The following is a 24,755-nucleotide window of genomic DNA, read 5'->3' as shown; positions in this document are numbered from 1 at the left end:
ATTTAGCTTTAAATAGGAATAATTTATTTAATAAGAGTGAATTAATTTCGTTAGATTAAAATTATATATATTTTTTTTTTGTTTAAATAATTTTTTTATTGAGGTTTTTATTGATATGACATATAAACATGAGAAGTATAACATCACATAATGAACTAAAATATAGCAGATCATACAATATATTCCATTTCCAGGATAATAATAGTCCAGCTTATGCCATATTCAGAGTTCCAAGTCCAAAGTAGACCTCAAATTTATCTTTTTTTTTTTCTTGCTTTACATCTTTTCTTCAGTAAGTAAATAACATATAAGCATAAAATAAACATGTATACCAAGATATACAGAGATAGGGAACTTTGAAAGATAAACAAGAAAGCCCAACATTTTAGTACAGATACAAAGTTGCCACAGATTTTTAAAGAACTGTAATTAATTTTGCGGTATATTCGAGGATAACCTGCGCTAGAAGTCTCTGGTATACAACTCACCAGAGATCTATAACAGTATTTAGGGAAAATTAGTCTATAGAAAATTGAATCAAAACTTCAATGTGTAACTAAACAAGTGGTTTAGTTACTGAGTAAATAGATGAGTAAGTGTATGAATGAGGGAATGAATGAGTATATGAGTAAGTGGATGAATGAAGGAGTAGACTAAGGAAAAGCAAAGGGTACTCCGATTTGTTAAAATATAGTATGTATACAACAACATTAAAGGAGCACAACCCATATGGGTATATGGTTAAGGTAATGGATGGATGTGTGAGGGAAAGCCTAGTTAGGTGAGGAAATGGGTGAGTATATAAATGAAGATAATGAGACGAGTAAATGAATGAATGGGTTGATGAGTGGGTATATGAAAATATGAACAAGGGAGTGAGTAGGCGGGGGAAGAGATTATCTGGGTCCCAGGTTGCTAAAATATGATATATAGACAATGACAGTAAAGAGACCCAGCCTAAATAGATATATGATTAAATGGGTGAATAGATGGATGAATGAGTGAGTGGTTGAGTGGATGAATAAATGAGTAGGTGAGTGGGGGGGGAGGTTAGTTGGGCTCCCAAAATTGAATACAAAGCCTTATAGAGCTCTGTAAAGCACATAGTACGGAATGCAAAAATAAGGGAGCGTGGTAAGTTAGGAGGGAAGCATAACAATGTACAAACTATACTAAATCAAACATTGTAATAGGAAACAAAAGTACAATCTATATTGAAAATCATACGCTCTAGTAAGGGGGGGCAATGTATTCCATATGAACCCAAAATATTATAATAAAAACAAATGAATTAGGAGGGGGTCAGAGTCTCATATGGGGAAAGGGGGGAAGGGAGGGAAAAGGGAGAGGAAAGGGAGGGAAAAGGGAGAGGAAGGGGGGGGGGGCAAAGACTGGTCTTGTAGTTTACCAAACTAAGAGTGTGCCTGAATTAACTGGTAATCTTAAGAGCTTATCCTTCTACGGATGTCAGAATATATTGGTGGGGAGGAGGGAGTTATAAAAGAGTAAGGGTGGAAAATGATCAGAAATAAATGCTTATTAGGAATATTGGTGGGGGGGAGGCGGAGCAAGCGTGAAACCTGATAGAGTGAGGCTGTACTGAAAAATCAAGAATGTAAGTTTAAGATCAGATTGGTGGGGGGAAACATCACCATCGCATCCATCTGGTAAAAGGACTTATGTGGTAGTATTATAGTAATATAGTAATATAGTAACTCCCCTCAGGGGTTATTGTCACCACTGGACACAGACGGGTAAAGGGAAGTGGATATGACCCGCTCACAAATGCTGAGCGGGAAAGGGTGAGGGGAGATACAGTCGGCTGAGAGATGTTATATAACTACTATCTTGGCGCATATGCCTATTGTTGCTAAGTGCATAGGTATTCTCATTCTGCCACCCCCTATACCCTGAACAGTATATAAATCAGGGAGAACAGGAGGTAACTCAAAATATAAAGCCTATAGGTACATAATGTTAAATGAATTCTTTAGCCATAACCAAACTTGATTACCCCTCTAGTGGCGAAACTAAAAAGCTACACATTGTTACCAAATATATTACTCAACTTTTGAGAGAAATTCTCAGTATTGAATATTAAACATATGGTATATTTAAATTGTGGGAAACCCGTCAGGCATAAATATTAAGTCGTCACCAGGTCTTATCACTTGGGTATGGGCCCTATACCCAAGCAACTTGTTGTTTACATTATGTAAAAAGTAATGCACAGCAGACTTCCAATATAATATTTATGGTTAAAATAGTGTAACCCCTGGCTGGGTTTCTGGTCGCGCATATTTTACCCTAGTAGATCAGTAACAGGGAGTGACTACATTGTGTTGCGCCAGCCACATTACATCTAGAGCTGCAACTGAAAATGTTGCATCCACTCTTGTCATAGGTGATGTAATTCCTGTGCAATAGCTGCATATAAAAATTACATCATTTTCTGGTTATGAGCAATCAATTTAGTATAACCAACATTGAGAGCAGGGGACAGAGAGACTTCAATATCTAATATAGCATACCATAAATTTACCCTCAAATAAAAGCAACAATGTCCTTATATACTTCTCTTAAACTATCCCCCATAATCTCATATAACTTCAATATATCAACTTATATAGGGATAACATATAGCATAAAGACCTCAGCAAGTTTTAACTTAGTACGCAGGGAGGAAAGATATTTAAGAGGTCTATATACAGGCAGAGATTACTTAATGGGCACAATAGCTTATATATAGATATGCAAAAACATATACATGTTATTTTAAATATGCTATAAGAAAAAAGAAGGCACTCAGTTATAGACATTAGATTTCTCAGCTTGCAAAATACTATTTGCAGCCTATAAATTAAACACATGTATAGTGCAGCAGATGTCCTTGAACCTCTCAAGTAAATTAAAAGTTTGAAGAAAAATTAGGATTGTGGCAAAGCATATCATATGTCCATTCATTGCAATTTAAACCTGATGTAGTTAGCACCCTTCCTAGGAAACAAATATTTAGACCTGCAGTTAAACTGGTAAGAGTAAAATGCTGACAGTAGGGGTAAATATCATCAAGTACTTCATTGTGTATAATAAACAAACTGGGAAGGAAAACTGTAAAACACTAATATATAACAAAGAAGCTTTAAGTAAACATTGAGTTCTAACCAACTGATATTGGACAGTCCAGGAATAATCAAACACGCCACCACCATAGCCAATGTCATTCAGAAGTCCTCAGTAAGTGTAACGGACTTGGTAAAATTCAGGACTGATCCTTTAACCGATGCCTCTAGGGATCATTGCTTCTGTACCAGGCAGCAGTATCCGCTCTAATGAGAATTCTGGAGGATTACCATTCAAATCATGTCCGGTAATGAGGACATTAGGTGTAGGCTCACTCTCTTCAGCAACAGCTTTACGTAGCAAAGGGAGAGCCCTCCAAGCATGGCCGCCAATTGCAAATAACATGTGCCCTGTAGCTGCAGGTAGGTTTGGAAGTGAGGTGCGATCCAGTCCAAGGTCTGGTGTCCCATCGGTCAGCCCGGGTTCAGCAAGTTTGGCAGGACAATTAGCCTCCTCAGCCTCCAGGAACGTGCCTGTCTCACAACCAGCTCGACTGTCGAAACGGCAATCGGGCAGTTCGCCATATTGCAGGAGGCTAGGCAGGCAACACGAGGGCCCGGTGGTTAGCAGTTCAGTGTAGTTATCCTGATCCGGGATAATGTCAACAGCAGTCAGGCTAAGGGCAGTATGCGCAGGCACATTAGCTTCAGCACAGCTCTGCAATAATGTCGTCTCCATCCTGGCAAAGTGGACATGAAGGAGCTGCGCCACAGCCCACCCCCAGTTGTTTAGGGCCTCCATCCCAGTCATATTTTTAAAGGATTCCCATAGCCACAGATATCCAATTGAATGCTCCCAGGGTCAGTGGTATTAGGGAAGAGCAAAGGATCGTCTTTTAGTGTAAAAAAACATTATCCTAAGGGCAAATAGACATTTTAAATCCAATTGAAGCCAGGAGCTCCACTTGTGAACGTATGGCTCCCTCTGCAGTTGGCTCCGCCCCGATTAAAATTATATTTAATTTAGGGGGGTGTTAGTGTTAAGGTTAGACTTATCTTTAGGGGTTAATACATTTATTAGAATAGCGGTGAGCTCCAGTCGGCAGATTAGGGGTTAATAATTGAAGTTAGGTGTCGGCAATGTTAGGGAGGGCAGATTAGGGGTTAATACTATTTATTATAGGGTTAGTGAGGCGGATTAGGGGTTAATAACTTTATTATAGTAGCGCTCAGGTCCGCTCGGCAGATTAGGGGTTAATAATAAGTGTAGGCAGGTGGAGGCGACGTTGTGGGGGGCAGATTAGGGGTTAATAAATATAATATAGGGGTCGGCGATGTTAGGGCAGCAGATTAGGGGTACATAGGGATAATGTAAGTAGCGGCGGTTTACGGAGCGGCAGATTAGGGGTTAATAATAATATGCAGGGGTCAGCGATAGCGGGGGCGGCAGATTAGGGGTTAAGAAGTGTAAGGTTAGGGGTGTTTAGACTCGGGGTACATGTTAGAGTGCTAGGTGCAGACGTAGGAAGTGTTTCCGCATAGCAAACAATGGGGCTGCGTTAGGAGCTGAACGCAGCTTTTTTGCAGGTGTTAGGTTTTTTTTCAGCTCAAACAGCCCCATTGTTTTCTATGGGGGAATCGTGCACGAGCACGTTTTTGAGGCTGGCCGCTTGCGTAAGCAACTCTGGTATCGAGAGTTGAAGCTGCGTTAAATATGCTCTACGCTCCTTTTTTGGAGCCTAACGCAGCCTTTATGTGGACTCTCAATACCAGAGTTATTTTTATGGTGCGGCCAGAAAAAAGCCAGCGTTAGCTTTTCGGGTCGTTACCGACAAAACTCCAAATCTAGCCAATAGTGATTTAATTGAGCCACTCTGAACCATGAAGAGAACAGGTCATGGTCCCACTCAGCTAATTCCTCTTGTAATTTAATCCTCCCGCGTACCAGAGCATTCAATATGATTACCTCCGACAGTGGATAGGAAGAGCCAGGACAGTGTGCTTTGTTCTCCATTCCATGTCTGGATTTTCACGAACAGGTGAGACAGCTGTGGAAATATGACTTTCCACTTTAAGTAGCTTGTCCCAACCCTGTAGCACATCCCCAATCAGGGGATATTGAGAAACACAACCAGGGTGAAGACCAGGGCTTATCCATGCGAGTGATCCAACATTACTCCTTTGGAGAATCTCCCTGTCCAACCCTATCCAAGCTTTGTCAGTGGATCCATGGCCCCACTCCACTAACCGTTGGAGTGTGATTGCCTTAAAGTACTCACTCAGCCGAGGGACACCCGTCCCTCCTCTGTTTCTAGGAAGATACATTGTCTTTTTATTAATCCTTGGTCTCAAACCATTCTAAATGTATGTTTCGATTGCCGACTGAATTTGGTGGATTATGTGACCCGCTGAGGCCAGAGGGATTGCCTGCATAATATACAGAACTCTAGGTAAGACGTTTATTTTCGTAACATGTATTCTTTCCGTCCACAAGATGGTTTTATTTTTCCACGTCGCAAAGTCCCGTAGGAAATCATCTCTGATGCGCTTATAATTTACATTAACATTAACTGAAGAGGCCAGAGTAATGCCTAAGTATTTGAAGTGCTTCATAGCAATTTTCAGAGGTCAGCGATGGCCCTGAGTTACAAAGATATCATGAGGCATTGAAATATTCAGAATCTCAGACTTTGAGAGATTGAGTAGAAAATCCGATACTCGACCGAATGCTTCAAATTCTTCCAATGAAGTTTGTAAAGACACGGCATTGTCAGCTAGAGTAAACAGAACATCGTCGGCATACATTGCCAACTTATGCTCCACCCCTCCCGTCCGAATTCCGCAAATAGCGGGGTTAGCTCACATGCTGCTCGCCAAAACCTCCATGACAAGAGCGAAAAGCAGGGGTGAGAGAGGGCACCCCTGCCTTGTACCGTTGGAGATTAAAAAAGGCTCAGAGAACAGACCGTTTACTCGGACTTTGGCATTAGGGTTGGAATATAGCGAGAACACATAGTTTGTGAAATGTGTTCCAAAGCCCATTTTCCTCAGGGTATGACACATAAAAGTCCAATTGACCCGATCAAAAGCTTTCTCCGCATCCATCAACACAAGGATCAACGGAACGGAGTTGGCCTGCGCGTAAGAGATCAGCTGGACAACCCAAAGGGTATTGTCACGTGCCTCTTGAGCCGGAATAAAACCTGCCTGGTCTGTGGAGACCAATTGAGGTAAAAAACAATTGAGGCGATTCGCTATAGCCTTAGCCAGGATCTTAACATCAGAGTTAAGCAAAGAAATTGGTCTGTAGCTGCTAGGTTGATTTTCCGGCTTGTCAGGCTTAGGAATAACCGAGATAAAGGCCTCCAGCATCGAGCGTGGCAGGGCGGGGGTTTAGGACAGCCAATTGAACAAGTGGAGCAATCGGGGTGTTAGAATATCCGCAAATTTTTTATAGTAGCGTGTCCCAAACCCATCAGGGCCTGGGCTTTTGCCGAGTAGGAGACCTTTAATGGCTACCAGGATCTCCTCAGAGGTGAGAGGTGCCTCTAATTGTTCTGCCTCCTCTTTGGACAGACGCGGCAAGTCAGCCTTTGCAATATACTCAAGGACCTCCTGCTCGGAGATCAGCCGGTCCAGGGGATCCCCTTGCATTCTTTCCGCAGGATGTATATTATAGAGGGTTTCATAAAAATTCCCGAATGTGTTGGCAATGGACTGACCGTCCCTATGTGTCCTACCCTGCTTATCTACTATCTCATAAACATACAAGCGTAGTCTCTTTCTCGCCAGGGCCCGAGCCAGCCACTTACCCGCTTTGTTGCTATGCTCAAAGAACTGTTGACGTAGAATAAGCTCTTTTTTATGCTGTTCTTCATGTAAGTGATGTAGCAAGGCTGATCTGGCAGAAGCCAGTTCCTCCTGTAGTGCCCGGTTATTGGGTTGGTCCTTGTGTGCTAGTTCTTTTTGGGTTACTTGAGCCAATAGTGTATTATAAGCATCTCTTCTGGATCTACGCAATGTTGCACTGTGTCTTATCAGTAAGCCTTTAATCACACACTTGTGGGCTTCCCAGACAGTAGAACTGTCTATAGCCTCATCAGTGTTTAGACGGAAATATTCCTCAATATTCTTATGCAGTTTTTGAGTTAAGAGTTTGTCATCCAGTAAACATTCATCCAGCCTCCAAACGTAAGGTGTTATTGGAGTGTTGGGCCAATCTATTGTACATTTGACTGGTGCGTGGTCCAACCACGTAATCGTATTAATGCTACAACCCATCGTAACTGCAAGACCTGCGGAATCAGTGAGATGATAGTCAATACTTGTATACTTCATGTGAGGGTGCGAGTAAAAGGTTTAATTTTTGTCTGTTGGGTGGAAAGTTCGCCAAATATCATGTAGGACCAGATCCTTGAAGGATTTAACTAAGTGTTTGATTACTTTATGGGGGGCACAGAAGAGGCCATCGGAGGTGTCCAAGGTTGATATAAAATGAAACATTGAAATCTCCCCCCCCAAATAGAGGGTTCCCTTCTGCATCTCTAGGAGTTTGTGCACGACTTTCTAAAATAACAAATCCTGTGCTCTGTTTGGGAAATAGAGATTAGCCAAAGTCATGGGTCTACCATATAATGTGCCTGTCAATATTAAATACCTGCCATTGGGATCTTTTAATGTCTGTTCCAATTGGAACGGTACTGTGTGGCGGAACAATATACCTACTCCATTTTTTTTGGAGGGTCCTGAGGCAAAGTGAGCCGCTGGATAGTGTCCATTGAACCACTTAGGTTCCCTATGTTTGGAGTAGTGCGTTTCCTGAATAAAAACAATATCACCTCCCAGTCTATGTAAGTATCGAGTAATTATTGATCGCTTCTCTGGGCTATTGAGACCCTTAACATTTACGGTGAAGAGATCAAAGGTATGAGCCCTGGTCTGTGGGTGTATATTTGCCATTAGAATACAAATGAAGAAAAAAAAAAAAAGGTGGGGGGCGAAGGGGGAGGCAAAAAAGAGGGGGATAGAAAAGGGGGAAAATGAAAAAGGGAATCCGATATGGAAGAGTCAGGTGTTACACAAGAAGGAGGAGAAGAATTTTAAGGGTAAGAAGGGAGTTAGGGGAAAAGGAATAGGGAGAAAAGAAAGAGATCCTCAAAAGGATCCAGGAAGCTGGAGGCAAAGCCCCTTCCTATTATCACAGTTGGACATGGGGATTGAAGATAGTAGAAAACAATCTATGGTAACAAGTAAAATTAAACAATAGGAGGTAGTAACCTCAATGCTCTTATATAAGATATATGAACAGAATATTAATCTTTGTAGGTAAAGTAACCCTAAAACAATTAAATTATCTATTGTCAGAACCTGCGTTTAAACTAGTGGTAAACAACAAAACCAATCACCAAAACATCACCCACACGGCGTGTGTTGTGCAACAGAGGATTCCCAACCCCTGGACCCGCAGCAGACATAATCTATATGCGCCTATTTAGTCGCTTTTCCCCTCCCTCCTTTATTTACCCCCTAGCCCCTATATGTATACATATTTTTTTTTTTTTTTAGAATTTATATTAGATTTAAGTAATAATGCCTTACCCCTATCTTGTCTTCCTATCCCTTCCTAATGACTTACACACCTTCTGCCTTCTATTTTCTCCTCCCCCCTTTCATTCCCTTTAAATCCCTTTCCTAAACTTTCTATCCCATAAAACAATTCTTCCCCCCCTCCTCCTCGCTTTGGAGGGGTTCTTCCTACAAAACCTATAATGGTCTATAATAAGCATCCCTCCTATTTGATAGTGCTAAAGGAGACAAAAATAGGTGTTAAAAAGCATTTCAAAACATATGAACTTGCAAATAACATTCTTATGAGTTAAAAACAAGGTGTATAAGTAAGAATTCTGTGGTTGCTATATATTCAATATTTGTGGGGCAGTTCAGTGTTAAGACAGCACAGATAAACAATCAATAAACCAGGTCATCTTATCTGCTACGGCCTCTCTATGATGGGGCAAATTAGTGTAAACACCAGTAGTCCGTTAGGTTTGTCCACAAGTTGGAGATCTGGAGGAAAAACTATCAATACAGTATTTTTGGTAAAGGTAGGGAGGGCAGTTTTTGACTTATCTGTCTAGAAGTGCCGCTGGGCTGCGAGTCCTGAGACGGATAATCCATAATATTCCAGGATCAACTGGGTGGAGTGAAATGAATCTTTCAATCAGATTAATGTGTTTACTTGGGACCAAATTAGGTCAGTGGCCGTTCTCACCGCGGTCAGCCCCAGACCCTGGCTGCGCAGGAGCTGCAGCGACATTAGGCCGCCTGATTTGCAGACCAAAGGCCTGGTTGAGAGTGGGAAGATCAGCAGGTGACTTAAAGATTGCTGTTGTGCCATCCTTGGATGCAATTATGCAGGTGGGGAACCCCCACCTGTATTGAATTTGTTGTTCTTTAAGCTTAGAGGTAATATAGTGTAAATCCCTCCGCTTCTGGAGGGTCGCTGGACATAGATCCGTGAAGACCTGAATTTCCGTACCCTCAAATGAGAGGGGTGCTTGTTCCTAGAGTGCCGAAGGATATCCTCCTTGTCCTTGTAAGATAAAAGTTTGATGATAATGTCCCTGGGTGGGGCTCTGGCTGGTGGTCTAGGCCTAAGCGCCCGATGGGCTCTTTCGACTTGAATCTCAGCTGCATTAGGAGCATTTTTGAGGAATTTGAATAGTTCATGTACATATTGACCTATTTCAGGCGAGTTTACCATTTCAGGCACACCACAGAGCCTCAAGTTGTTACGCCTGCATTCTGTACTGTTGCGTCTTGAGATTGTATACAACTATCCTGATGTTGGAGGTCAGAGCGTATTGTCTCCTGCATTTCTTCCACTTGGGAGACTCTATGATCTACCGCAGCTATATCCTTTTTCAATTCACCAAATAGGAGTTTCACGTCCATCATGGCCTCTTTTATATCGTTCTTAGACGATAGGTGCTTAATATCATCTTTAGTGACATAGCTAATTTGCAAGAGATCCAGATTAGATGTCTGTACAGCAGTGGTTTGTCTGCTAGGTTCAGAGGTGTCCCTATTTGCGCCAGGGGCTGTGTCTGTTGCAATTAAGTAGCTCTCCATGTTGGAGGATTGGGAACCCTTAATTGGCTTGGTTATGCGTCTGTTTGCCATTCTCAAAACATGAAGAGTAGTAGATGTCCGTGAATAACTCTCACTGCACTTAGGTGTGGGGAGTATAGCTCAGATAGCTATGTCTAAATGAATGTCTGCCAGACCAGATTGCGGTGTTTATCACTGTACCAGCACGTTACTGCTAGGGTGCTTAAACCGGTTCCCCCCTTCACACCAACAAATTATGGCCACCTGATTTTTGTGTAGCTGTTTTAATTTTAGTGCTGCAGGGCAACTCTGAGCTGCGAATATCCACCTAATATCCTTAGTGAAAGTTAACCCGGCCCCCCTCAGCCAGACCCCAGTGTTCACTTTATAGTCTCACCTTCTCCTTTTATGCAGGCTTTTGTGTTGTCTCTTTCCTTCAAAATTTTAACGAGTCACCGGAGGCCACAACCGCACCGCCAGTTCTGTGAGGCACAAGTGCTTTTTAACTCACCCTCTTCTCAGACGCCTGAGGATTTCTCAGTCCGCCTGTAACCGACTGCCCCGGAGTAGGTGTTGAGGCTAATCGAGTAATCACTGTGTCCCAAGATGGTCGCGGCTCAGTGCAGCGCTCTGTTACAAGGTGACCACTTGATCTGTGTCTCTAGAGGAGATCTGCGATCATGACCAGCCGGTTCAGCAGGTATGGTTGGATGCGACACTCGGAGTGATATGCTTAATGTTCTCACCGTTAATGCTGCCAGTGTTCCAAATAAGGCTGGTTCTGGTCTAGGCCTCCCTGTGCACTGCTTTAAGAGAGAGCCTCCGGCACAGCCTAGCAAGTCAAGGTGACGAAGTAAAGTGTCCACTCAGTTCTTAAGTGCTATAGATACATTTCCGTTGATTCCAACATGCTATGGGTTACTTAGTACCTGTTACAAGAGCCTTGAGGCTTTAGAGCTAACTCAGTGTGCGACCATCAGCTAGCAAGGCCAAACTCTGCCCCCCACTATCACAGATTTTTACCAAATTTGGCTCATTTACTATATCCACTACACCGCCTTTTAAATAGTAAAAACCAGTGGGCTTGGACTGACTTATGTACATGAGCATTTGAACGTTCTAAGCAACTTCTTCTGGAATCAAGACTCCTTGTCCACTATGACCTTAAGAAGCCTTTGGTATTAGCCTGTGATGCTTCAAAAATATGGTTTGGGTGCAGTACTTTCACACATTATGCCCAATGGTTCTGAACGTCCTGTGTCTTTTGCGTCCAGATCTCTAACTCCATCTGAGAGAAATTATGCCCAGATTGATCAGGAAGGTTTAGCAATAATTTGGGCTGTGAAGAATTCAACATTTATATGTATGGCAGACTTTTTACTCTGATCACGGATCATTAACCACTTTTGTCCATTCTGCACCCTCAGAAGGGTATCTCCAACATCAATGCCTCTTTTAATACATGCTAGTATCGTATTAGCCTTTGAAGTCGCTGCCCTGCATTGTGCACCCATCTTTAGCTTGTTATCTATTACTACCCCCAAATCCCTTTCCTCCTGTGTTTGGCTAAATCTTGTCCCATTTAAATAAGACGTTGCCTGCTTATTTTTAACTTCCAAAATGTAGAACCTTGCATTTTCCCGTATTAAATCTAATTTTCCAATTACCTGCCCATACTTCTAATTTTTGAAGGTCCCTTTGTAACGAAAGTTCATCCTGTGCTGACCTAATGACCTTACTTAACGTAGTATCATCTGCAAAAATAGAGATGTCGCTATTTAATCCTTGCTCCAAGTCATTTATAAAAATATTAAAAAGAATAGGGCCCAGTACTGATCCCTGGGGGACTCCACTGACTACCTTTGTCCAATCTGAGTATGATCCATTTACTACTACTCGTTGCTCCCTATCTTTTATCCAGTTATTTATCCATGAGTTAACATTTTCAACTATTCCCAGTCCCTTAATTTTGTGCATTAATCTCTCATGTGGCACTGTATCAAACACCTAGATTAGTTTGACATGATCTATTTCTCATAAAACCATGCTGATTAGAACTCATAATTTTGTTTACACGAATATGCTCATCAATATAATTCCTTATAATCCCTTCAAATATCTTCCCCACTATTGATGTCAGACTAACTGGTCTATAGCTTCCTGGATTATCCCTACTTCCCTTTTTGAAGAGTGGATCCACATCAGCTTTACGCCAATCCTCGGGTACCATACCTCAGGATAATGAGTCTTGAAAAATTAAGAGTAGAGGTTTGTCTCAGACAATGGTCCACAGTTCATATCAGATGAATTTGAAACATTTCTAACTACAAATAACTTTAAACACTGTAAGACAGCTCCATATTTCCCAGCCTCTAATGGACAAGCTGAAAGATTTGTACAAACTTTAAAACGCCACTTAGCTGTCTCTCACACATCAAAATGTAATCCAAACTCCCTTTCTAACTTTTTGTTTAATTATCAAAACACACCCAATGCTATCAGCTGCAACGTTAATGTTTGGAAGACGCCTAAGAACTCTACTGGATAAAGTTATACCAGAACATTCCAAACAAGAGTTGAACACTTCTAGTGTTTCAGAATTTGTTCTTCATGACAGAGTATGGTTAGAAACTACCGTGGCCAGAATAAATGGATTCCAGCTGTCATAATACAAGGCATAAGCAACAGAATGTTTAAAGTTCAACTACAAGCTGGTGGTACAGTTTGCCGGCATGTAGAAAAAATGAGACATAGATCTCAACCAGCTACACAAATATCCAAGGATTCAGATGGTGAGGATATCTGGCATGGAGTGTGGTGCCCACCTAAGTCTTCTGAGGATGAAAATACAATGAACACAACTGAAAAAGATCAACCTCAGAATGATTCTGTCCAACAACAAAATTTCACAGGTGATCAACAACTGTTGGGTACTCCTCCACAGACAATTTCTCCTGAACCAAATACTCTACGGCCCTCTAGACACAGAAGGCCATCTTCTAGATGGCAATGTGAGGATTCACTGAGAGATTATTCAGCAAGGAATGACCTAATACGAAGGCGGACTTATCGCAGAAAACATAACGGTGACTAAAATCTAGGCTGTGACCTAAGTCTTGTGCACATAGACGATAGAGATAAACTGTTCTAAGTTCAAGTGTATGGTTCAGTGATAAACATGTATGTCTATTACTTGTTATATGTTACAATATTATCCACTGTCTGTTCTTTATTTTTATTTTATTTTTATATTTTTTTTTATTTTTTTTTAGAAAAAAGGGGATGTTAAGATGACTGCAGTTTGTACTGTATCTTTGCACTAACCTTGTCTCATCAATATATGTTAGAAGTGCTGCAGCTTTAAGCTCAGCTCACCACACCCTCTGAGTGTGTCTGGGTCTCTGTGACATCAGAAGCCATGTTAGTTTTACTGATGAACCTGTTAGTGAGGAAGCCATGGTTGTAGCTGAATAAAAGTTTGTCTAAAGTACCTGCTACACAGAGAACATAACAGTGTGTATGTGTGGTGTGTGTGCATAGGAGTGTGTGTATGTTTCCTGTGTGTATGTTGTGTGTGCATATGAGTGGGTGTGTGTGCATATGAGTGTGTATATGTTGTGTGTATAAGTTACTGGTGTGAGTGTTGTAAAGTTTACTGCAGCTTTTACTGTATTTTTGCACTAACCTTGTTTCACCATTATATGTTAGAAGTGCTGCAGCTTTAAGCTCAGCTTACCACACCCTCTGGGTGTGTCTGGGTCTCTGTGACATCATCAGAAGGCTTGTTAGTTTTACTGATGAACCTGTTAGTGAAGAAGCCATGTGGTTGTAGCTGAATAAAAGTTTGTCTAAAGTACCTGCTGCAGTGCCTCAGTGATATGTGCAAGACACATCAGACACAAGGTAACAGCACACAACTGAATGTTCTAATCCTGACTACACAGAGAACATAACAGTGTGTATGTGTTTTTGTGTATATATGAGTGTGTGTGTGTATGTATCTTGGTGTATTTATTTATGTATGTGTGTGTGTGAATGTGTGTATACATGTGTGTGTATGTGTTAGAATGTGTGTATGTGTTTGTTTTTATGTGGGTACATGTGTGCGTGCATGTATGTGTGTGTGTATGTGTGCGTGCATGTGTGTGTGTGTGCATACATGTATGTATGTGTGTGTGCATGTATGTGCGTGTATTTATGTATGTCTATGTGTGTATTTGTTTGTGTGTATGTATGTGTGTATGTGTGTGTATGTATGTGTGTGTATTTATGTATGTGTGTGTGTTTATGTATGTGTGTCTGTTTATGTATGTGTCTGTGTATTTATGTATGTGTGTTTTTGTGTGTGTATGCATGTATGTGTGTGTGTATTTATGTATGTGTGTGTGAATGTTTTTATACATGTGTAAGTGTGTGAATGTGTGTATGTGTTTTTGTCTGTATGTGTGTGTATTTCTTTATGTATGTGTATCTGTGTGTTTGTGCGTCCCTGTATGTGTGTGTGTATTATTTATGTATGTGCATGTGTGTCTTTGTGTGTGTGTGCATGTATGTGTGTGTGTGTATTTATGTATGTGTGTTTGTGTCTGTGTATTTATGTATGTTTGTGTGTGTGTATTTATATATATGTATACATGTGTGTTTATGTATTAAAATGTGTGTATGTGTTTGTTTGTGTCTGTATGTGTGTGTGTAAGTTTGTGTGTGTGTGCATGTGTATTTATTTATGTGTGTGTGTCTATGTATATGTGTGTATATTTATTTATTTATGTATGTGTGTGTGTCTGTAGGTATATGTGTGTGTGTATATTTATTTATGTATGTGTGTGTGTGTATTTATTTATGTAAGTGTGTGTCTGTATGTATGATTGTGTGTGTATTTATGTATGGGTGTGTGTGTGTGTGTGTGTGTGTATGTATGTGTGTGTGTGTATGTATTTATGTATGTGTGTGAATTTATTTATGTGTGTGTGTGTATTTATGTGTGTGTGTGTGTGTGTATTTATGTATGTGTTTGGGTATTTATGTATGTATGTGTGTGTGTGTCTGTATGTATGAGTGTGTGTATTTATGTATTTGTGTGCGTCTGTATGTGTGTGTGTGCATTTATTTATGTGTGTGTGTATTTATTTATGTGTCTGTATGTATGAATGTGTGTATTTATTTATGTATGTGTGTATTTATTTATGTGTGTATGTCTGTATGTATGAGTGTGTGTTTGTCTTTATTTTTGTGTCTGTATGTATGAGTGTGTGTATTTATTTATGTGTGTCTGTGTGTATGAGTGTGTGTATTTATTATGTGTGTCTGTGTCTGTATGTATGAGTGTGTGTATTTATTTATGCGTGTCTGTGTCTGTATGTATGAGTGTGTGTGCATTTATTTATGTATGTGTTTTTATGCATGAGTGTGTGTGTATTTATTTATGTGTGTCTGTATGTATGAGTATGTGTATTTATGTATGTATGTGTGTGCGTATATGTGTGTCTGTATTTATGAGTGTGTGTATTTATTTATGTATGTGTGTGTCTGTAGGTATGTGTGTGTGTATTTATTTATGTGTCTGTATGTATGAGTGTGTGTATTTATTTATGTATTTATGTATGTGTGTGTCTGTAGGTATGAGTGTGTGTATTTATTTATGTGTGTCTGTATGTATGTATGAGTGTGTATTTATTTATGTATGTGTGTGTCTGTAGGTATGTGTGTGTATTTATTTATGTGTGTCTGTATGTATGAGTGTGTGTATTTATTTATGTGTGTCTGTATGTATGAGTGTGTGTATGTATTTATTTATTTATGTATGTGTGTGTCTGTAGGTATGTGTGTGTGTATTTATTTATGTGTGTCTGTATGTATGAGTGTGTGTATTTATGTATGTGTGTGTCTGTAGGTATGTGTGTGTATTTATTTATGTGTGTCTGTATGTATGAGTGTGTGTATTTATGTATGTATTTATGTATGTGTGTGTCTGTATGTATGAGTGTGTGTATTTATTTATGTGTGTCTGTATGTATGAGTGTGTGTATTTATTTATGTGTGTCTGTATGTATGAGTGTGTGTATTTATTTATGTGTGTCTGTATGTATGAGTGTGTGTATTTATTTATGTGTGTCTGTATGTATGAGTGTGTATTTTTATTTATGTATGTCTGTATGTATGTGTGTGTATTTATTTATGTGTGTCAGTATGTATGCGTGTGTGTATTTATTTATGTATGTGTGTGTCTGTAGGTATGTGTGTGTGTATTTATTTATGTGTGTCTGTATGTATGAGTGTGTGTATTTATGTATGTATGTGTGTGTATGTATGAGTGTGTGTATTTATGTATGTATGTGTGTGTGTGTGTGTCTGTATGTATGAGTGTGTGTATTTATTTATGTGTTTCTGTATGTATGAGTGTGTGTATTTATTTATGTATGTGTGTGTCTGTAGGTATGTGTGTGTGTATTTATTTACGTGTGTCTGTATGTATGAGTGTGTGTATTTATGTATGTATGTATGTGTGTGTGTGTGTGTGTGTGTGTGTGTATGTAGATTTGTGTGAAACCTATTGCTTGTACATTGCACAAATCTGAACTGAATCTTTCCTGTATCTTTAGCGCATGTCTTTCCTTAAAACCCAAAAGGCTCTTTTGTAAGACTCTCAGAACAATGAGTGCGTTGGGGCTTTTCTGTCTAATTAGAGAAGGACAGGGAAGCTAAGGAGGAATTAATGACAGTTGACAAGTGCAATTAATAATTAAAGCAAAGCCAGGAGTCTTGCAGCAGGCAGATGATAATAGAATGACAGTTTGTATCCTGTGAGCTACTGTACTTAACCAGGGCAATGGTGACTTCCAGTGGGACAATGCCGTCTCTTAACCAACACCAACTTCCTTTCATCCCTGGGAAATAATGAAAGGAACAATGGTGTTAACAAACCATTCTGACATGGCCTCAGTTAGTATTCGCCATCAGGTGTTGACAGGGCTATTTATATTCACACTGAAGCCTGGAAGCATTAGCGGGCGACGAGAGAGAGCTGCCCTGAGCTCGGAGTGAAGTGGGATTTCCATATCAAAGACCAGGCCTGTGGCTCAAATGCTAATGAAAGAGCTGAGATGTTATCTTCATCGTCAACCTATAGTACAGAAATCAGTACCATTTTTTGCACCTACAGTGGCTGCACAAAGTAAATAAAATGCTTGTTCTGTTTCCTTAAAAACAATTAGCTCTTTCTTAATGTTTTAGTGAGTATGATTGCAACTAATACATTTATAGCCTAAAATGAATAATACATATATACACACCTATGTATACACACCACCAGCAAAAAGGTTATGACTCACTGAAGGCTCAGATGAGGGTTAGCATTTTTTAGCAATAAATAATTTTTTAAATAAGGTATCTGCAATGTTTTTTTTAAACATAATGCTATTGCACACTTAATAGACTACAGAAGAATGTAAATATAACTTTTTATATGCACTGGAAAAACAAATAAATTAGTAACTCACTTTATTGCTATATTCGCTTTATTGTGGTGGTCCGAGGTACACCAGTATATAAATATATACTGTGTGTATATATATATATATATATATATATATATATATATATATATATATATATATATATATATATTATATATAGTATAAGCTGAAGTAGGACAGGACCCGGTGATGATCCATGTATGACCCACAACAATAACAGCCAGCACCAGAGAAATGTTGAATCACCAATTTAGAGCAAAAACAGCATAACGTTTCAGCCCCCACAGGAGCCTTGGTCACATGCAGCAAGTCAAATGAAAGCCAGGCATAAAATACAAAACCAATACAAAACCTTAAATACCCCCACCCACCAATCAGATACGTAACACGGAACCGCTAACGCATGTGAGTCTAAACAAAGCTGTATCGCATAGCAATCTGCATTGACCGCGAACAGCCAATAAGCAACAATCCCTCAATCCCTCCTGTATGTGTTTGTAAATTTTGTCCTGTATATTAAAAGTCTTGTATTGTTTTATTTAAATGAATTGTATCCATGGACAGCGCTGCGGAATATGTTGGCACTTAATAAATAAAGTATAATAATAATAATAATATACATTTATCAACAGTGTGCCTCAGGAACATGGTAGAAACTGGTCATCAAGATGAGAGAAAGCCCACAGTCACTTGTAGAAACAACTATAGTTAATGATCACATTCAAGCCTTTTGGAGCAATTGTGTCAAGATGATAGATCCAACGTGTCTCCATCTTCAGAAGGGCCTTAGCCCGATCACCCCTCATCTGGATTTAAGTATATGATCAATTAGAATGGTCCTCAGAGAAGAGATGGGATGACCAGCCTGTTGAAAGTGGCGTGCCACTGGTTGGTCAGATGACCCTTTATCAATAGCTAATCTGATATCTGTTTTATAGTTTGCCAACCTCTCTCTGAACAAGGTAATGGTCTTTCCCACGTAATATAGTGAACAAGGACAAATGATCACATAGATCACATGGTCTGAGGTGCAGGTCAACCGATGTCGTATATTATAGGTCTTGTTCGTGTGTGGATGGTGAAACCTATTACCAATGATCATACCAGTTGCCACATCTATAACACCCCTTCTTTCCAGGGGGTAACCAGGTGTGGTATTGGTAGCTTGTAATTGGATCGTTCTTCACCAAAAGTTCCCTCAGATTCTGTGCCCTTTTATATACCAATCTTGGAGGAGGCAATTTGCCAAATGGTAATGAAGTATCGGTTGATACTATCGGCCAATGCTGTTTGATCACTTGTTGAACCTTCCGTGATGCTGGTGTATATGTGGTAATAAAATTCATATGTTGTTCGACCGGCTTGGTTGGTTTAATCAGCAAAGATTGTTGGTTGAGTGTTTGTGCATTTTCCCATTGTGCTGTGATTAATGGTTTAGGGTAACCTCTGTCCATAAATTTCTGAGTCATAATTTCAAGTTGTTCCTTCTTGTGGGCCTCCTCAGTGTTGTTGCGTACAACACGCAGGAACTGGGAAGAACTGACTCCTTTTTTTTGGAAAGTAGGATGAAAACTATTAAAGTATTGAGTTTCTATCAATTGGAGACTCTTGTGTTTGTGATTACCATGGTTACCCACCTTAGCGTAATGACGTCTTTACGCACGCATGCGCAGTGGCAAGACGTTGTTTCCTACTGTTTGTAAACACACCGTAGCTTTGGTTACAAGTGGCCATTCACGCTCAATGCAGATTGCTATGCGATACAGCTGTGTTTAGACTCACATGCGGTAGCGGTTCCGTGTTACGTATCTGATTGGTGGGTGGGGGTATTTAAGGTTTTGTATTTGTTTTGTATTTTATGCCTATGCTGCATGTGACCAAGGCTCCTCTGGGGGATGAAACGTTATGCTGTTTTGCATTAAATCGGTGATTCAACATTTCTCTGGTGCTGGCTGTGATTGTTGGGGGTCATACACGGATCATCACCGGGTCCTGTCCTACTTCAGCTTATACTATTTTGGATTCTTTTGGCCTGGCACAGAGTGGTTGTGAGAATTGGTGAGTGCTGATCTTCTGTACAAATATATATATATATATATATATATATATATATATATATATATATATATATATATGTAGAAATAAATAGAACATATTCTTCTATGACTAGGTAAAAATGAACAGGAAACAGTTTAACAGGTTATGTCCCCTCCTCCCTATTAAAGAACTGCCGATATCTACAATCAAGTATTATATTTCACATGATGTCAACATTAACACAAACGTACCAAAAACAACAGAAAAACATTAAAGCAAAAAGATCAGTAAATAATGATTTCAGGGCAGTATATCTGTTAGAAGAAAATGTATCACAGTTAAGAAGGGGATTCTGGGAGTTTGAGGCCCTCTTTCTGTTCTTTCTGTTCTGGATCATCACCGATCTTCAATCACCCACCCCTTGGAGCGGCAAAAATAGTAATTAGTTTATAGTTATCCCTGGTGCCGGACAGGGTTAGTCAACCTATGGTCTTTGGGTAAGTCTAGGGCGTTAATGATTTTCAGGTCCCCTCAGTATCGACTTGGTATTCGCCTGCACGGGCTGGGGGTCCAATAAGGTTTGAGCGTTGCTGATAAAAAGCGGGGAGGAGTGACGGCCATTGCAGGAGGCGTGACGTACCCAGGCGCGTGCTTGCGGAAAGTGCCTCCTGGGTTGTGGAGGGCTGAACAGCTCGAGTTTTATCCTTCTCTCTGGTACCGCATTGTAGCTGGGCTTCCCTTTGTTTCTGTTTGCCTGGGGGGGCTGCTTCTCACTTCATATGGGTTTATATAGTTAGAGATTGCCGCTCAACAGTTAAGTTAAGGTTAAGAGTTTATAGTCATTTACCCGTACCCAGGTAAATAAGTTAAAGTTAAGAGATATAAGAAGGCCTTGATGCTTTATAAAAAAAACATACAAGGAGTGTCTCTTATTAATAAAACGACCTGCACGGTCTTACCTCCATCTGGTTGTTGTGTCTTTATTTCTTAATTATAGTTAAGTAGTGTGTACATGCCGCACCCGCACGACATTGGGCCTTTAATCCCTTAAGGTGTATTTGTGTGTAATATATATATATATATATATATATATATATATATATATATATATGTGTTTAATATATTTGTACACCCATATAGACAAATATATAAGTACATTATAGCCCTGATAGATGAAAACATGATAAAACATATTTATGCAATATTCATATTTAATAAAGTTTTATAACTATGTATTTACTGTAAATATTTCACATTTACTAATGCAAACATGCTATGTTGTTTGCACGATGGGTGTTTTTTCAACAATTTTTTTTCTCCATTAACGTCTATGGGGAATGCGAAAATGCGATGGTGTTTGCGCTATCTCGTTTGTTAGGTTTTTTTCCAACTTTTTCTCCATTGATTTCTATGGGGGAATAAATGCACACGCACGCGAAAACTTAAATATTTTTTTTGCGCTATTCAGGTTAACGCTAGCACAATTTATTTGTTTTTAAACTTGTAATACGAACGCAACCTGACTAGTGTTTATCTCTAGTGGAGTTTTCGCGACCGAGGGAAAAAAAAACATGCCACTTGTAATCTAGCCCTTAATGTGCATTTTTATTAATAATAAATACTCTATAAAGTTACTATGTCCCATTAACACATCAATCTGTAAACTGCACACCGTCTATTCTCATTCATAAGTATGCAACAAAGAGAGATGCAAGGTTTCCATAATAATATCAGTGTGTTATCTTAACGGATTAAATATTACTTACACTATTAACGTAGCTTACCTTATTGAAACCTTGATCATATCCATTATACAGGAATATACTTAAGACCTATAGTAAACAATATTAATCCACCGGCATCAGTAGTGTGTCCCACAGTGATTAGGATGCCAAGGGGGGTGGCGGCTACTGCTCACCCGCGCCATTCCATTCAGAAATCAGGCAATCCATCATCATCATAGTGGGCGTGGCTATCGAGCAGACGCATCATAAGGGATAATCCAGGACAAATTGTTAACCTAAATCAATCCAACTGCAAAATCAATCCAACTGCCAGTAAGGAAATCTCAACAATTTAATTGAAACGTAACTGTCCCAAAGTATACAAATAACAATAAGCCAATATCTAAACTTCAGACTTCAATTGATAAATATCATAATACCAAACTATACAAGATCATATTGATCATCAATCTTAATCTTACGCTCATTACAGAACAAAAGAAAACCATCTGACCCCAGCCAATCAGTGTGTGAGCTCCTGTGCTGTGTAACGCTAACAATTAAAGCTACATGGGCCAATTTATCAAGCTCCGTATGGAACTTGATGCCCTTGTTTCCACGCGTTGCTCCATAACTTGTCTGCCTGCTCTAAGGCTGCGGACAGAAATCAATCCGATTGAATACGATCGGGGTGATTGACACCCCCTTCTAGCGGGGGCAGCATTGCACCAGCAGTTCACAAGAACTGCTGGTGCAATGATAAATGCTGACAGTGTATGCTGTCGGCATTTATCGATGTGCAGCGAACATGAAACGCTACATTGTATCATGTCCGCACGCACTATGATAAATCTACCCCACAGTCTCTAAAACTACCAATACTTCTCCCAACAGAAATATCTTGCTGCTAAGAGCATTTAAGCACATACTGTAGATACAATTTCAAACCACTTTCACATATACCTGTATATATATTTTGTATATATATATATTTTAAGATATATGATATCCAGTTAATTTCACCTGAGGAAGACTGTGTGCAACCCAAATGCGTAAACTTCTGGAATATTTTACTGCAAAATATATTGATTTTATGCAATGCACACTATCTTTTATGCATTCTGATTATTACAGTATCTAGGGGTCTTTATTGTCATTTGAATCACATAGTGTCATGAAAAGGGTCTTTGCTGTGCCTTCTAGATTATGAAGAACCGTGCCTTTAAGGAAGCCTTGGAGGAGCAAAACCTTTTTCAGCCAAACCCCTGTCACAAAAACAGGGTGGCACATGATAGTCACAAAACACAAGCAATTAGACACTGCAGCTAAGGGTGGCACATGATAGTCACACAACACAAGCAACCTCACACTGCAGCTAAGGGTGGCACATGATAGTCACACAACACAAGCAACCTCACACTGCAGCTAAGGGTGGCACATGATAGTCACACAACACAAGCAACCTCACACTGCAGCTAAGGGTGGCACATGATAGTCACACAACACAAGCAACCTCACACTGCAGCTAAGGGTGGCACATGATAGTCACACAACACAAGCAACCTCACACTGCAGCTAAGGGTGGCACATGATAGTCACACAACACAAGCAACCTCACACTGCAGCTAAGGGTGGCACATGATAGTCACAAAACACAAGCAATTAGACACTGCAGCTAAGGGTGGCACATGATAGTCACACAACACAAGCAACCTCACACTGCAGCTAAGGGTGGCACATGATAGTCACACAACACAAGCAACCTCACACTGCAGCTAAGGGTGGCACATGATAGTCACAAAACACAAGCAAGCAGACACTGCTAAGGGTGGCTTTGCTCTGTCTCCGGAATGGTATGCCTTTATCTAAAAGGCAGAGCTAAAACCTTTTTCAGCAAAGTCCAGTTATGACATATGGCTCCATAACTAAGACCCACTCCGTCCCCTGCATTATTGCCTGTTCCTTCCTCTGCTCTAAGCTCTAAGAAATCTTCATAACATGAATTGTTAAAAAGTATACCTAGGTAGGCACAGCAACAGCAATGTACTACTGGGAACTAATGATTGTTAATTATGCACATATGCCGCTTCTCATTGGTTCACCAGGTGTGTTCAGCTAGCTCCCAGTAGTGCATTGCAGCCCTGGAGATTACTTTACCTATGTGTTAACATCTTTGTAGCATTTATACACATAGGGCTAGATTTGTGCTCACGCGAGTGCTTTATCTTCGCTCAACTTTTTTTCCCATTGCGTGCCCAGTTGCACAGGTATTACTGGCTGCAATAAAAACGTTTGTGCTCTTGCGGTCGCATTGGACTGTTGTTAACTAGCAGTCATCGATCTCGCGTCTATTCAGCTTTTTCCAAACTTTATTTATACTCTGTCACTAAACGCCGCCACTATACTAAAATGTTTAACCCCTATCCCGCCGCTCCCTTACCCTGCCACAACCTAAATAAATTTATTAACCCCTATCCCGCCGCTCCCCAACCCCGCAACAACCTAAATAAATGTATTAACCCCTAAACCTCTGGCCTCCCACATCTTACTACTAACTAAACCTATTAACTCCTAAACCGTCAGCCCCCCACATAGTCAAAAAATAAATTAAGCTATTAACCCCTAAACTTAACAACCCGCTAACTTTAAATTAAAATTACAACATCCCTATCTTCAAATAAATTTAAACTTACCTGTAGAATTAAAATAAACTATTTTAAAATATTAATTAACCTACCCTAACTATTATACTACAATTAAATTAAACTACCAATTAAATTAACTAAATTACATATAGTGATGTCGCGAATAGTTCACCAGCGAATAGTTCCCGGCGAACACAGCATGTTCGCCGCTCCGGGCGAACATATGCGATGTTCGATCCGCCCCCTATTTGTCATCATTGAGTAAACTTTGACCCTGTATCTCACAGTCTGCAGACACATTCCATCCAATCAGCAGCAGACCTTCCCTCCCAGACCCTCCCAGCTCCTGAACAGCAGCCATTTTAGATTCATTTGGAAACTGCATTGTTAGTGAGAGGAGGGACAGTGTAGCTGCTGGTGATTCAATAGGGAAATTAATAGCTAGGCTAGTGTATTCAGTGTCCACTACAGTCCTGAAGGACTCATCTGATCTCTGCTGTAAGGACAGCACCCCAAAAAGCCCTTTTTAGGGCTAGACCATCAATTTTTTTTTTAATTTTTTTTCCCTGTGTAATCTAATTGCAGTTGCCTGCCTGCCAAGCCACTTGCCCTGTGCCACCACTCATATCTGGTGTAACAGTAGTGTAAATTTAAAAAAAAAAACCGTTTTTGACTGTGAAACATCAGTCTGCTAGTGTAATC

The sequence above is a fragment of the Bombina bombina genome, chromosome 6 (assembly GCF_027579735.1).
Source record: "Bombina bombina isolate aBomBom1 chromosome 6, aBomBom1.pri, whole genome shotgun sequence".
In the NCBI taxonomy this organism is placed as follows: domain Eukaryota; kingdom Metazoa; phylum Chordata; class Amphibia; order Anura; family Bombinatoridae; genus Bombina; species Bombina bombina.
This window is presented reverse-complemented; position numbering follows the sequence as displayed.